Here is a 16731-nt window from a genome sequence, read left to right on the forward strand (position 1 = left end):
GAAGAAGAAGAAGAAGAAGAAGAAGAAGAAGAAGAAGAAGAAGAAGAAGAGCAACCCCAAGTTGACCTCAGGTCCCAAATTTCTGTGGAGAGAGCTCCACATAGTTTGGAAAGCTTAGAGTAGACTACATTTCTGTTCAAGACATTAGCCAGATTTCTTTGTCTTTTCTCTTTGTTGTGCTTGTGAATTGATAAAGGCTTTATAAGGTTAAGACTAAGCAAGCAAAATAGTTGGTAAACTTTGTAAAATTCTTATTTGGTTGGCTTATTTGGGGAACTTTGTGAATGTTCCTTGTTCTGAGAGTTGGCAAAATTTTTGGAGATAATTATGATTTTCATTTGTACATATGGGATTGTATATGATAATATAATATTGGCTGTTTTGAAGCTTTACTGTATGGCACTTGGAAAGCAAGTGAAAAGAGATTGCTTATGAATCTTCAGGAACCCTAAATAACTGTTCTGAATTTGGGACATAAATTGAGTTAAAAAAAAAACTCAACAATTTGCTGAGGATAGCAAATTTAAAATGAACAAAATGTGTAACCTAGGTTTCTCTGGGCAAGCCTAGCTCTCCTAATATGGTGATACACTTGAGCATGCCCAGTTTGCCTGACATGGAACCTGCTGTGTTCCCTATCATGTAGGTGGAGATAGCCTTATTTGACTGGCTGTCTGTGTCTTTATAACTAGTGAGACTGAGCTGTTCATTCTTTTTGGATGGTGTTCTTTTTTGCCTTTTTTTCTGCTATGCTCTTTTATCTAATGCTTCAAGAGGGTGAAAATGAACTAAACTGGTAAAGGGGGAAGGTCTTTCCTTCCCCATGCTTCCTCTCTTTTACATGGGCTCCAAGAAATGGACCTAGGGGGTATTTGCTTCTATTCTGCCACTGTGACTTTGAAACTAGGATTGCAGAAGGGGTAGTGCAATCAGTCATGCAGACATAGTAATCCTGTGAAACCAAGGTACCTGTGACTTGCGACCAAGGGGGTTATGGACTTGGGACTGGGACTCTGTTCTATAGGACCTAAGTTAAATTAAGAACCCAATCCTCCTTTCCTTCCCAAAGACTGAAACGAGGGGAGGAGAATTATGCTCTCTATATGTTGGAGGAGTATTTACATATTCATTATTATACCTTTGGAAGGTAAATATACATTTGTATCTAACTGACTGTTAGTGGCTAAATGTACCTGAGTCATAAAGGGCAATTAGAAGATATAGCCCCCTTAAAAGAACATAGTTGCTGGAGACTAGAGTCATTTGCTGAACCTAGACACTTCTAAGTCCATTTATGTTTCCAGAGAACCCTGGGAAAGAATAGAAATCTAACACTTTTGGCCTTTAGGCAGTAGGGACACTAATGACTGGACAATGAAGAGTGGGAGCAATGTGTGAGTGGAGCTTTGAAAGAAGTTACAAGGTAGGATTCTGTAAGATGAAATAAAGAGGGATCATATTCCAAACTTTATTTTTTGAGGTCTAACTGATCATTCAAGTTCCAAACTATTTACTAAAAATTTTCTTCCTATTAGTAAAAGATTTATGTGAGGAAATGAAAGATAAAAGTGGTATAGGATCAACAACACCATGTATGATTTTTTCTAGCTACAAATTCAGTTATTTAATTTTTTCCAATTCATATGAATTCAATAAACATGTATGTATCATAAAAATATTTTGACACATGTCCAGACCAAACAAAATGGAGGAAGTCACAGGGGAGATACCAGGGACTTGCTTCTGTGAGAAAGGAGACCTGGTGCATGTGTGGACATTTTGCACTTACCTTGTTAGGCCTCTTTCCATTGGTTTCATAGACTGAACTGGCTATTTCTTCAATATTACCTTTCTGTATCAGTCTTAGTCTTTCACCAGGAGCATCCAGTGGTGAAGGACTTCTTCATTCAGTAAGTGAAACCATGGGGCCACCTTTCCTTTCCCCCATCCATGTGGCCTAGAGAAATAGATTTGGGGCTTTGGTCTATTTGTATATTCTTTTAAAACCTAACTGAAGGTTACACAGTCCCAACCTGGGAGGTTCAGCCATGGGGATCTTGGAGTCCAGGATTCCAGGTCTGATGTTTCTAGTAGCCAATAGGAAACACTGAGAATCCAGGGTCCAATATTTCAAAACCAAGCTTCATATTTCAAACTCAGTGAAATGAAAGTTATGTAGGGACTGAGCTAAGCAGTGAAGTTAATTCCTTTCTTCTCTCCAGAGACCAAGGGAGTGTAAAGGGTATTATGCCCTAACAGTTTGGAAGAAATGTTTGTATGTTTGCTCTGGTTATATGTTTGAGGTAACTATTCTTTTGTAAAAGTAAACATGACTGCTAAAAGGAACCAAGATGCTTGAACCACTAAAATTGGAGGAAAACAATTAGTGGCAACTTAAGCCAATGGTAGAATCAAAACCTTCCCTCCCCAAACCCTTAAGGGTACTGAAGAACCCTGGCTGAGGGGTGAAATGTAATAGATCTGGTCTTCAGTTGGTGGAAAACAGAAAATCATTATTATAGTAAGAAGTACCTACTATATGTCAGATGCCATGCTAGACACTGAAAGATGCAAAGATGCAATCTAAAATAATAAAAAATTATAAAACATCAATGACTCACAGATCATTTTGCTATGTTTTAGGGAGAAATTTGGAGTTTATATAAAATTTGGACCTAGCCATGAAGGAATTTGCAATATTTTTGTAAAGTTAGGACACCAACACAGATAGCTATGGTAATAATGAATGGATGGATGAATGAATGAATAATATTACTAAACATTTATTAGGTTTGCTAATAAGGAATTGTGCTAAGTACTAGGCATACAAATGGAAAAGTAAGACAACTGATTCTCAAGGAGTTTACATTTTATTAGGGGCACACAATATATATATGAGGTTTCCACTTGGAGGCAGATAGAATGGTAGAGGGTTCCACAGGGTTTAAAAGATGATAATGTGTTTTTTTAGTGGCATTCCATTAAAAAAGTGCCTATTTCTGATATTTAATCATTCTATGATTCCCAGAAGGATTTTGTTGCTTTAACATATCTTTACTGCGCTGCCAAGAGGGGTATGGTACACACCTGCAGAAGCTTTTGACAGGTTGAATTTCCTTGGGAATTGCTCCCCTGGATTATGGCAGGGATTGAACTGGGAACAAGGCTGACAGTCTAGAGGGCATTGCTATTTCTTTGGCTCATAACCACCAGAGCCTCGCTTATCTTCATTAGCGTGGTGTTTGAAGATTTGTAGTGATATGACTTATTTAGCACAAGCTATCTCATGTCTTTCCCTGAGGATGCTTTTCTGTTTCAGGTAGGTTGGATTACCTAACCTGGCAGGGGTGGTTGGTCATCAGTATATGTTGGTGATGGTGGAGATGAAGGTGGCCTTCTTCCCAGGCATTGTTTCCTTGGCTAACGACTAGTAGGAGGGAGGCATGATCTGCAAGGATTGGGAGCAGTCCTAGGGGTCAGTGTTGGGACAGTGGGGATTCGGAGGTGGAACATGTTATTTCTCAACCTCTTAAGCTAGAGTAAATATGGTAGATAAAGACAAAACAGGGTTCTTATGAGATCCAAGTGAAAAGAATAATTAGAATATAAGCTGCCTCAATTTAGGGACATTTTGTATTTGTCGTTTTGTTCTTAGTACCATAGTTAGTACCATAGCTCCTGTCACACATTAGGCGTTTAATAAATGTTTTTTTAATTGAATGGAACTGAAATAAATTTTTTTGTTTATTTTTCATCATGCCCATTTACAGGCTTGGTCACAACATGCAAACAAATTTATGCAAAGCAAGTTACATACAGACACGCAATGTATATATATATATATATATATATATATGTGTGTGTGTACACATATATACACACACCTACAAACAGTGCTATTGTATTAAACATTATATTATAATATATCATATTTTATGTTATTATATAAATACATATTATACTTATATATTTAATAGAATAATAATATTATAAAACAAAACTTACATATATTTTTATGTATGTATGTGTGTATAAGTGTGTGTGTGTATATGGAAATAAATAACGGAGAAAAAGCACTGGAATTAAGCTGGAATTAAGTGGGTTTGGGAAGGCTTCCTGCAGAAGGTGGTATTTTACTTGAGATTAAAGCTGAATTGATAAGCTAAGAACAAGAAACTTTGCATTCTGTGATATTATGCTTCAATCCACTTTGCCGACCACAATTTAGGGAGTACAAGCCAACTGGCAGAGGGGGCCTGCCTGCTTCTTCTACTCAGCCTCCCACCTGTACCACAAAAAGTAGCAGACACTGATTCTGCCCAGCTAGCTGTAAATGAAAAGGAAAACATCTGTAGGTCAGAGCAGAGGGAGATATGATCTATTTGCATTAGAAACTCAGCTAGATGGGAAAAAAAAGCATGGAAGCCTAGGGAAAAGTGGACTGCAAATGTAGCTGGATCCAGGAGTTTATTCTGAGTAGGGAGCTAAGCTGGCCTGACCCTCAAATCCCCTAAGGCAAGGAAGAGGACAGACTATACTAGAAATTACATTACAGAAAAGTGTTAGAATTGTCCTGCCTTTGACCCATATTGGCAATAGGTCCCCAAGCAATGAGGACCCTCTCAGTCCTCTGAGCAACTCTCTAAGAATGTAAGTTGCAGAGAGAAGGTGCAAACCTGCATTGAGTTTCCTTACCTGGGAGTTTCCTATAGTGATGAATTAATAGGCAGACATGCATCATCATCATCTTTATAATTTATATTTTAACTGATATTTGTAAAATAAAACAAAAGCAATAATAATAAATATTTTCACAACACTTTTACATTTAAAAAGTACTAACATCCCAATTACCCCATGAAGTATGGAGCACTGTATTACTTATGGAGACATTGCTCCTGAAGCTTCTGTTGTTTGTAAAAAATATAATTCAATAAGACTAATTTGCTTAAGGAAGTTTTGTGTATAGGCTTTTGCTTTCTAATTTTTTCCTTTCTAGCTGTTTCCTTTCTAACTACTAATTTTTTTTAAAGAAAAACTCATTTGAAGAATAATTTGTTCTCAATTATAGAAGTTAATATGGATAGGAAAAAAGTCCTGTAAATTCACAGAAATAGCACAGTCAGTCACAGGAGCTGTCTGACCCTAGGCAAGTAACTTAACCTCACAAGTTCTCAAACTCTTGTTCTATAAAATGGGGACAATATAATGGCTACCCCACAGGATTGTGGTTAAAATCAAATGAGATAATGTATGTAAGGTACTTCATAAAATTCATTGTACTAGATATTTGTATGCTGTTATGATTGTGGTTTCGATTGGTTTAATATATAGTTATTTACTTAGTTTTTGTAGTTACTTGTAGACCTAAAATGAAGTTTTGGATATTCATTTTTAAGAAGTCAGTCTTTTCTGGAGCCACAGCCTTTTGAAATAGACTGATATCACTAAGAAATGACATTGCTTGCTAGATCAAATTATATTTAAAGGTAAATTGTTGTTTGTTATTCTGTCAATTACCCTGAAGGCTTTACTGAATAGCACAACCATACCATATACCATAGAGTATGGTATATATTTTATTATTTTGGCTTACAAACCTCCAAGACTGGGGTAAATTTATGCATTGGAGATGCCAGCCTCCTAGTCCTACCTACCACAGCTCCCATCAGTTACAGCCATTGAGTTCGGCTACTTTCCCCCAACCTGCTGCTTAAACAGATGCTAATGGGTGAATGAACAGCAGCAGGAGGGCAGACTGGGGTGATCTTCATTCATTAGCAGCTGCTTAAACAGCAGGCTGAGGGGGTCTGCAGCTGCTGAGGGAAATACTGGGATGGGGGTTGACCTATGCAATGATTTTGACCAAAACCTACATTTTTACGCAGAAAAGTTCAAGTTGTCCTATACCCTGTGTTATACCATATGTAGCTGATCTGAACCACGGTCTCATTCACCTCTTTCTTAAGAATGTATTGTAAGGAATTAGATTTTATTTCATTTTGCTAAACAGTGAAGCTTTTAACTCCAAATGAGTTAAAAGCCAAGAGCTGTGTCTAAAGATCTGGTTCCAAACTGCTAGATGATTAATGATAAGCTCAGATTTACTGAAGGAGGTCCAGTTTGGGAACAATCCCAATTCAATTCCACTTAGTAACTATACAGCCACATTTATATCCTCTTTGCTGCACTCTTGTGCAGTTAATCATGTATTATGGCTCAAAAGAGATAATGTTGGCAAAATGAATCACAAAACCTAAAATCTTACATAAAAGCTAGTTGTTATTATTATTACTGTTATTCTTATGTTCATTACCATCACCAACATCACAATCTCATTTTTTTAGATGAAATTTAGATAACAATGGCCCTGGAACACATTTCTTGTATTATGGCTATCTGGCTATTATTCTTTTATATTTAATGTTCTGTTGATTATTACACACATAGGTGAAGTAAATGACTGCTTTATTTTTGCAATTTATTAAAAAATATTGGGATATGAGCTTGTTTTTTGTAGGTGAGCATTTTGGGGACAATTTCAGTTGTAGACAGTATGACAGGGATGCTATATATCTCATCCTACTGCCACGTGGTTTTGACTTCTTCCATTATGTTCCTATACTTTAAAAGCCTTAGATTTCACTATAGCTTGGGGATTATGAATATTTGCTATTTTGTTGTGGAATCATTTTTAGTCACACCCAACTCTCTGTGACCCCATTTGGGGTTTTCTTGGCAAAGATACTGGAATGGTTTGCCATTTCCTTCTCTAGTTCGATTAAAGGTGATGAAACTGAGGCAAAAAAGATTAAGTTACTTGTCCAGGGTCACATGGATAGTAAGTATCTGAAGCTGGATTTGAATTCATGAAGATACTCAAGTCTTCCTGACTCCAAACCTGGCACTTTATCCATGGTGTCACCTAGCATTCAAAGTTATATTCTAAAGGAATTGATAGAAGGTGCCCAGGAGTAGAACCTGAAAATTAATTCGACTCAACATGGAAACCCTCATCAGTTCCAGACATAGAAAGGATTAACAGATTAAAAGTTCTTTCTCAATTCTGTGGGTGGTGCTACATGGTTGTTCTTAGTTGGTGGAGCGATTTATCTGGGGAATCCAAATAACGAATATTTGCTATGGCAACATTTTAAAAGTGATTTTCAATTTCTTTTTGAGTCTAAGCAAATGTGAGGAATAATTTTGTCTGGGACAATGCTCAATTTTATTTTTTTTGTTTAATTCACAAGGATATTTGAAGTCATCAGAATTTGTAGTATGGGAATTTTCCATCTGCCAAGTTTATGAAACAGAGGATTTGAGGCTTTCATGGTGTGTCTTGCTAAGGATTTCAAAGGTATTTGGAACTTGTAGTGATACATTGTACAATTTCTAGAATTTTCTTGCAAAGTCTTCATTGATCAATGTTTGGGATTATTATTATTATCAATAATAGTAGTAGTAGTAGTAAACTCTGTATCTGGGAGAGAGTTCCAGGTATGAGACAGCCAGAGAAAATGCTTGAAATGTCCATCTGTCACTCCTACTTCTAAATTCTTGGGCCAAGAATGGACCTCTTCAAATGACAGCCCTACAAATACTCGACGACAGCTAGCATGTATCTGCTATCTTTTCTTCTGCATTATCAACCTAAGTCTTTCAATTGATCCTCTTATTTCATGCCAAATTACAAATTTAATAATTGTCCTCTGGTCACAAAGCAACTTGTAAATGTTCTTTCTAAAATGTGGTTTCTAGAATCTGACCAAGTTGGAAAATGGGATTATTATCTCCCTTATTCTGGAAATTATCTTTCAATGAACATTAAAATTATTTCTCTGTCTGTCTATATGTATATCTTTCTCCTGCCATGTCACACTTATTTGTATTCTGTTATCAATTCGCTAAAATGCACAGGTCTTTTTACATGATTTGTAGTTTAGCCCCACTACTATCGTTCCTATGTAGTTGATTTGTTGAACCCAATTGTGGGACTTTGCATTTATTTCTGTTAGATATCCTCTCCAGGATATCTGAATTGTGTTATTCTTTTAACCAGAGTGGACCCCATTTGAGGTAAACATATGGGATTGTTCTGTATCTTATTCACAAGGTGCTCAGGATTCTCTATGTTTGGTGGTGGGATCATAGAAGCCCACACTCATGCAAAGATTCCTTAGGATATACATATAAAAACTAAAACTTAATTTTTATTTACAAAAGATAAGTTCCCTCATATTGGTTGTACTTTGTATAGGCGGCAGTGTTCAAAGCACAAGATTTAGAGTAAAAAAAAAACCTGTGCTAAAAACCCGGACCTTTCTCACCCTATTTGTATGACCTTGGGCAAATCAATTCTCTTCTGAGGGCCTCAATTCCCTTATCTATAAAATGTTTGGGTTGTATGAAATAATCCCTAAAGCCCATCCTAATTCTTCCATTTTATCACCTGGATGTTTACCTTATATATTTTGAAGATATTGAAAGTGTCCCTTTTGGGGAGTAAACAAGCAATCCAATATCAAGATTATTTATCTCTCTCTATCCATTATGTAGGAGAAAATGTCTATTTTTCCTATGTACACAAAACCAGAATGATGCGACATCAGTAAAGATCATGTGATGATGGTTGGTGTGTATGTGGAGATCTCTTTGCAACCTAGAGTTATTCATTAATCTAGATGTTAGTACTAACCAGCTGTATTTCTTGAAGCTCAATCTCCCCAGTTAAAAAAAAAAGTTCCTTATTAGTCCATCCAAGAGAGGTTATTAGAGCCTTTCCTCCCTCAAAAGTCGTATTGGTACTCCATGCATACATATACACGTACACACACACGTACTCTTTTGTATGTGTATGTTTAATTACAGTTCAGGTAATTTTGCACTAAATATTAAATGCCAAATATCCCCCCTTTCAGGATACTATCAGTTGATGTCATTAAGTACATTCAAAAGGTTTATTTCATCTTAGTTGACCACAGTTTCAAAGTGAGCAGACATTTTATAGGAAATACATGCCTAATATTGTCATGTGCTGTTTCTTTCTTTTTTTTTTAACATTGGAAATACTTAAGTGAATTTGTCATCTGTTTTTAGATTTTTACTTGGTGCAGTTGGGAGAGGGAGAAAATAGGCTCACTGAGCATTCCTTACCCACCACTGGGAGTATAGCTTAAGCATTTAAAATTCACGTATCGTACTCTGACTGTCCCCAGGAGACTCTGGCTGCTTTACCTTGCTTCTGTAATGAGAATATACTGACACATTTTCATTATTAGATCAAAGGAGAAGGGCATTACATGAAGCCACTTGCAAATGAAATATCAAAATTGGCTGGAGTATACACTTTCATTCTAATCAAATATCATTCTCTTCTCCCAAAATCAATAGAGGAAACCAAAGAAAGGAGACACGAGGTCTGAAATTAATATAGCCGGTGAAATCAGCCTTAAAGTAGGCTCATTTATTCACTGTTGACTGGAATAACTGAAACATGGATTTTATAATTAGAATGCCTTTTGGAAAAATCTTCTTAATTTATAGGACACACAAAAGTAGAACTTGGGTTTTCCTAGAATGGAAATAAAGTTGAACTCTGTTTTCAATTTTTTTCTGTACAAATATCATACAGATTCATAACTCTAGATTTGTTAGTCTGATATCTAAAAAATACATTATGTTTAAAAGATAAAAATATATTTGTCTCAAAAACAGAGGCTTGGGTTTTTTTTTGTTTTGTTTTATTTAATGGTTATTTTCCCCAATATTTCAAATTCCTTAGGGAGTATATCTCATAGTCAACTAACTAAATTAGTGCTCATTACTTTTTTCATAGGCTCATTACTACTGTCACAGGTTATGACATTCAGACTAATCTCTTCATCAGAGACCAGCAGGGAGTCAAAGTGCAAAAGTGTTCTGTATCAATAAGAATTTATCAGCCTTCACAAATTCCCCTGCCAACTCCTCAGTACCTTCAGGGCATGTTCTCTGAGAAACTGCTTACATGGCAGCAAATTGAGGAAAGACTAATTTTGAGTAAGTGCTCTAATTTGCCCATTTGCAGAATCAAGATGATCCTGAAAATATATGCCTAGATTTATTTAAGAATGTCCTGCTATATATTTGCAGATGGCTAGAGACCTCCTGCTTTATCTCTTTGGCAGGGGTCTTTTGCCAACATACACAGAGGAGTACACTCTGGGTGTGTTAGCTATGTATCTTCACATGAAAGTGGTAGTTCACTAGACTACAGTGATAAGAAAAATGTGATTTCTCTTTCCAGAACATTAATTTGTGAGTAGGTCATACTACTTCTTTGCTCTTCAGTTTTTCCAGATATCAAATATCTAACTGGATCAGACTATTCTTGAGGCCTTTGTTTAGATGTATGATTAATCATTTCCATGAACTTTATAGATATATATATCTGTCAATGTCTGCACATATGATTTCATCCAAGTGGTATATGGAAGTTACATATCATGTATAACTTGCAATTTTAGTTGCCTGAGACATGAGAAATTTAATGACTTACCTATGGTAACACATAGATTTAAGTCAAGCTCTCCCTTACTCTTAAGGCCTATCCAATTTCCATGCTACTATGTTGTGATATTGCCAATTCTATTTACTCTTACCCTTTCTTACCTTCTCTCCTACTTAGGATACTTTCCTTTCTCCTTTCCCTCTCTCTTACTATGTCTTCTTCTTTCTCTCTCTCTTTTAATCCTCCCCTTTTCTCTTTTTTCTCAATTATTTCAAACACTTTCTTTCTGATATAAGATTGAGAGATTACACATATGTATAATATATGTAGGTATATTATATATGTATTTGTATGTGTACACATACACACACACATACATACGATCATGATTGTCTTTGCCCAACTGCTTAATTGAGATAAACCCTGAATGTGACTGTCTAGAAAGATTTTTGATGAATCCCAGGCCCTTCACTTACTAGTGTCATTAGCCTTCCAAATTCAAAGTCAATCAAGCCACATTTGTATTCAGTAGATGAGGGCACTCTGCCAGCTCCAAATTCTTGCCAAGGTATTGCTATAGTCACCAGATCTGAACAAAATTGTAAACAAAATCGAAGTCTGGCAACCCAGAGCTGCTGTTCTGATTAGTGTTTTATTAGCAGGCATTCTTTCAGAAATAAAGGCGCCATAATGTCAATGTAAGCTGTCTCCTCGTTCATTTTATTTGAGAAGTAGCAAGGCCCTTATCATACCATTCATTTTCCCAATGGAGAGATCCCTATACAATTTATCTTTGCATAGATTGGGAAGAATGGAAAAGGGAAAAGACTTGCTGGCAATGCCTACAACTTGGCCTTTTTTCATTCTAAGCATCTCACTTGAACTCTAATTGCATCCAAATTGGTAAATCTGTACTTTCAAGATTGAGTCAAGACCTGGTAATCATTCTCTGTATAATCAGTTTTCCATGCAGCCTTGAAAGGAATATTTATCAACTGTTCCTTTAAAAGCATGTCAAGAAATAAAAGTATACCACCCACTAAGGAAAATATTGGTTTATTTTTTAAAATGAAGGGGTCCAAAATTATCTTCAAACTCTTATCAATGAAAAAGAACAAACAAGTGGACTTTAGGGCCACCTCAGAAGTCAACTGAGTTTGCATTTTTTTTAATCCTCGTTGGTTATTCTAGAATTATACAGTTCAATGAAAATAATTTCAAACTATGCTCCCCCAATAACATGACAAAGACATTGCTGTTTATAATATTCTATTAGAGAACATTTACCCCTGTAGGCAATCACTAAAAACTAGGAAAGATAATAGCTGTTCAGCTACTCTGAAATAATTTACTCATAAAATAATCTTCATTAAAGGAATATTAAGGAGTCTATTTTCAGTGTGCCATGAAGGGATTTAGCCACATGACTCCTGTTACTCTTAATGGGTATCACATGGTTTTAGCTACATACACTGCAAAGAACATGTGCACCCAAGGGTTTGGCAATATCCTTAGAATGAAAACATTGAGAATCAAGGCTGAATAGAGTTGTGCCTACTAATTTAAAGAGTTGGACATCCAGATGTGATAATCAGTCACACTGTATTTAACATGTCCATAATATTTAGTAATTTGGATTCTCTCAAAACCTCAGTAAATCACTGTAGGGCAGCAAAAAAGTACACCAGATTTAGAATCAGAATAACTATGTAAAAACTTAAGTTATGTTATTTACTGTCTATGAGGTTTTGCACAAATCACTCAGGCTTTCTGTGTCTCAGTTACTTAACTTACAAAATGAGGTGATTGGACTATGTGACTATAAATGTCATTCAATTCTAAATCTATGATCCTATGATACCCCAATGGGTGCTTTTAAAAACTGAATTTTCCCACTATTTCAATCATTAAGTAGTTATTAAGTGTTTTCTGTATAGAGTATTGCTCTGGGTTCTAAACAAAATGTTGCTCAGTCATTGAGTCATGACTGACTGTTTGTGACCCCATGGACTATGACAACCAGGCCCTAGTGTGTCCAAGCTCATATTCCATGACAATACCTATGCATCTCATCCTCTGTCACCATTTTTCCCCCTTTTGCCTTCAAGCTTTCCCAACATCAGGGTCTTTTCCAATGAGACAAAATCCTTATGCCTTATGTGACACTGTAATCTCCAATTCTAAACCAGAGATGACGAGAAGGAGGAAAATCTCTTTCCAAAGGGAGCTAGGAGAAGCTAAAAAAATATTATTCAGTTCAGTGGTACAGGAACTACTCTGATTAAATAGCTTCCCATCTTTACTCTCATGTCTCTCTAAGGAGTTTGCCAAAGAGGGACAATTGGACACTGATTATAACTTTACCTGCCCACTTCCTCCACTGTCTCTTTCAGATCAGGACTTAATTCTCCTCTAGAATTCACCACATTTAGGTCTACTCTGCCAGTGGCTCACAAATTCTTTCTCCCGTAAATACTCACAGAATACTCTTCTCACTCGGAGTCCTCTCACTCTTTCCAAATCCTCAGAATCCATCAAATTCTTCTCTCAATTGTCCATCAACTTTCCCTGTTCTCCCTGAATTACTCTTCCCACTTTGCATTAGCCTTCAATATGAATGCCAACTACTTCATCCCTGCATCTTCCTTTACCACACCCCAGTTTCCAGTCTCCAAAATGCCTAATACCAGATATTAGGCTATTTTCCGATGTCGTAAATAAGCCCAGAGAATAACTGCCAAGTTCAAGTTCCTATAGCCTTAGGCACATAGCTACTTCTCTTTTGCCATTCAATTCTTTATTATCTTCACCCTCAACATCTGGAGCACATAGCTTTGATCTCATGAAGCTTAGAGAGATAACTAGCAGTTAGAGAGGTAACTAGCAGTTTGGGGATCTGTTCCCTGGGGTTTGGCCAGAAGTTAAGGTCAAAATCAGAGCAAACCTGGAAGCTTTAAAGACAGCTATGGGAAGCCTCTTGCATTTATATGAGTCCTTGGAGTCATAGGGCATGATAAATTGCCCTGTCATTCTACAGTCCCCTATAGAGACTCTGAAAATTGAATAAACTTCACAATGTATGCCTTGGGTAAGCAGTATGAAATGTACCTTCAGATCATTTTAAAAGACAAATTAAAACAGAGGTTGGTTTAGGGAAAAAGGGATCTTGGGACACAGAGCTGTATGAGTATAAGTACTGTCATTGCCCTTTAAATTCTAGTGCTTGGGGGAAAACTCCCAATAATCTAATCTAGAGGTTCCTGCACTACTTATTTGGCCTACTGCCCCCTTAACAAAACAAAACAAAACAAAAAAAAAAAAAAACATGCAAAAAACCTCCCAAAAAAACCTCAACACCTCCCTGGAAAATTTATTTCTTTTACCATTTAACAGTTTTTTTTTAATTTGCTGTCATTTCAAAAATGTATGATTTTTAAATGATACTTCTTAAATTTAAGAATTTATTGTAAACATGTGGGTTTTTTCCTGCATTGAAATTTTGCTGATGCAATATTGAGTCCTGTAACTGTATAATATCCTATTATAAACAAGTTATGACATGCACATATTTCTACTGATGCATGCTGGACTTCCCAACAATGTGCAGCACTGCTTTGCCTGCCAACACTTGCTTGTTAAGACTTGTTGGTGGACATGACCACTGATTGGCTTTAACTTGAATTTTGTGTGTTTATTTGGAAAATAATATAATCACTATGACTTTACACAACAGATAAAACATGTACAGTTTTTCAAAATTTTCTTCTCTTCTTTCCTTATGCTTCTACCAACCTCTTTATTTGTATTCAATGCTCCCCAATTGTACCTGAAGCTACTACCACTGCATCCTTCCAGTGGCCCCCAGGGGGTGGTATCACCCACTTTGGGAACCTATGATCCTACTTATGGCTCTGAGAAAGCTTACAGTGTAGTGTGTGATAAGTTTTATGTTTCATTTTCTTATAGACATTATGAGTCTTTTGCTTTCAAAATTTTGTGGTGTCCAGGGTTTATCCCTTATTTCTACACCCACTTCCATACTTTTACCTAAGATTACTTAAGGTCATAATTATTCATTATTTTTTGTTTTTGTTTTCATACTAATTTATTTAGTTTATCAAAAGAGGTAACATGGCACAGTGATAAGAATACTAAACTTGGAATTAACAGATCTAAGTTTAGATCCTAAATCTTAAACTCAATCCTTACATGAACTTTAGTAAGTCAATTTACTTCTTAAATTTTGCATGTCCACATCTGTAGAATAAAGGTAATAAAGTTGTGCCATCTTCCTTATAGGGCTATTGTGAGAACAGCCCTTTGTAAACTTGAAATACCAGTTGTTTTTATTATCATTATTGTTGTTATTCAAATACTTATGCTGGCTGTATTCCCTTAGGCCATGTGACTACCTGATGCTTTAGCCATGTTGGCCAGGGGTACCATGTAAACCTGGTCTAATTTTTAAAAATCTTACACCCTTGGGGTTTGCCCTGGAATTCATGTCAAAATCACAGCATACCTAGAAATTTTGAAGCCATCCTTGCTAGTCTCCTTACACTCAGGTGAGTCCTTAGTGGTAGGGGATCTCAAATTATGCTAAGTCATTCTAAAATCCCTCAAGAGGTTGCATAAATGGGTGCAGATAGAAATAATCTAATGCAGTACTTCAACAAAAGGGTTTCTTGAATGAGTCCTTTTCTCATCAATGTGGCCTAAAGCTAATTTCCAAGACTCAGACTTAAACTGACTTTACTTACCTGGAAAATTAACAGAACTTTCAAAGGAATCTTAAAATCTTGGTATCAGATTCAAGCATGATGTAAGTAAGGGATTCCAGAAAACCCTGGAAATGGTACATAATATTCCATCCTACCTCAAAATTGGAAAATAATTGGGGTCAGTGCTTTAGTGTAATTCAATTTGGTTCAATTCATTTGAACTCATATATATCTGCATACACACACATACACACATATGTGTGTATATATATATATACATATAAATATATATATATATGTATATATATATATATATATTTTCTTTTTGGATGGGGGAAGGCAGGGCAATTGGGGTTACTTGTGCAAAGTCACATGGCTAGTAAGTGTTTCAAGTGTCTGAGGCTGGATTTGAACTAAGTTCCTCCTGACTCCAGGGCAGGTGTTCTATTCACTGTGCCACTAGCTGCTCCGGTCTTTAATTATTTTAAATGAAATTTCTCTTTTTATCTCTTGCTGCTGGATTTTGCTGGTAATATATTGAATTGCTGATGAATTATGTGGGTTTACTTTATATCCTTAGATTTTGCTAAGGCTGAATTATTCCAACTAATTTTAAGTTGATTCTCTGGAATTCTTCAAGTATACCATCATATCATCTGCAAAGAATGATAATGTTGTTTTCTCATTGCCTACTCTAATTCCTTCAGTTTTTTTCTTAATTGCTATAGCTAGCATTTCTAGTACAATATTGAATAATACTGGTGATACTATGTATCCCTATTGGGAAGGTTTCTAGCCTTATTATAAATAAAATTTATGTTTATATTTATTTATTATGTCTATGTATAGATTTAGGTCTTTTATATATATATCATTTATATAATTATGTGCATTTATATGTAATATGTAACAAATATTTATATAATGCTTATCATGTGCCTTGTACTGTGTTAATCCTTTTCAATTATTATCTCCTTTTATCCTTGTAATAGCCCTGGGAGGCAGCTTTATTTTACAGATGAGGAGACTGAGGCAAACAGAGGTCAAATGACTTGTCCAGACCATTTTATGAATGAGGAAACTGAGGCAAACAGGCTTTAGTGAATTGCCCAGGGTTACACAGCTAGTAAGAGTTTGAGGCTGGACTTGAACTCAGGTTTTACTTCCTCCAGGACCAGTGCTCTCCCCATTATACCACCTCATTGCCCCCATAATCTCTCCTCATCTTCCTTGTCCTCCCCCTGCCCCAATAATCTAGAGGCATTAATACATTTGAAGGTTAATTTTATGTATTCTTTGAAGATTTGGGGCTTCTCAATGACTGCATTACTGCTTTACACATAATTCTAAGCTTTGTTCATTTGTCCTATTTTAATGAGAGTAAGAAAGATATAAAACTTCATATAATAATCAAGTTTTTTTTTAAACATAGTTTGCATGAATGTGATACCGAAAAGTTCTTTTGGTTTTCTTGACAGTAACTTCTACACTTTAAAATGACCTTAATCCAGCTAATGT

The sequence above is a fragment of the Petaurus breviceps genome, unplaced genomic scaffold (assembly GCF_028583685.1).
Source record: "Petaurus breviceps papuanus isolate PSGF00001 unplaced genomic scaffold, PetGlider_PUasm1.0 187, whole genome shotgun sequence".
In the NCBI taxonomy this organism is placed as follows: domain Eukaryota; kingdom Metazoa; phylum Chordata; class Mammalia; order Diprotodontia; family Petauridae; genus Petaurus; species Petaurus breviceps.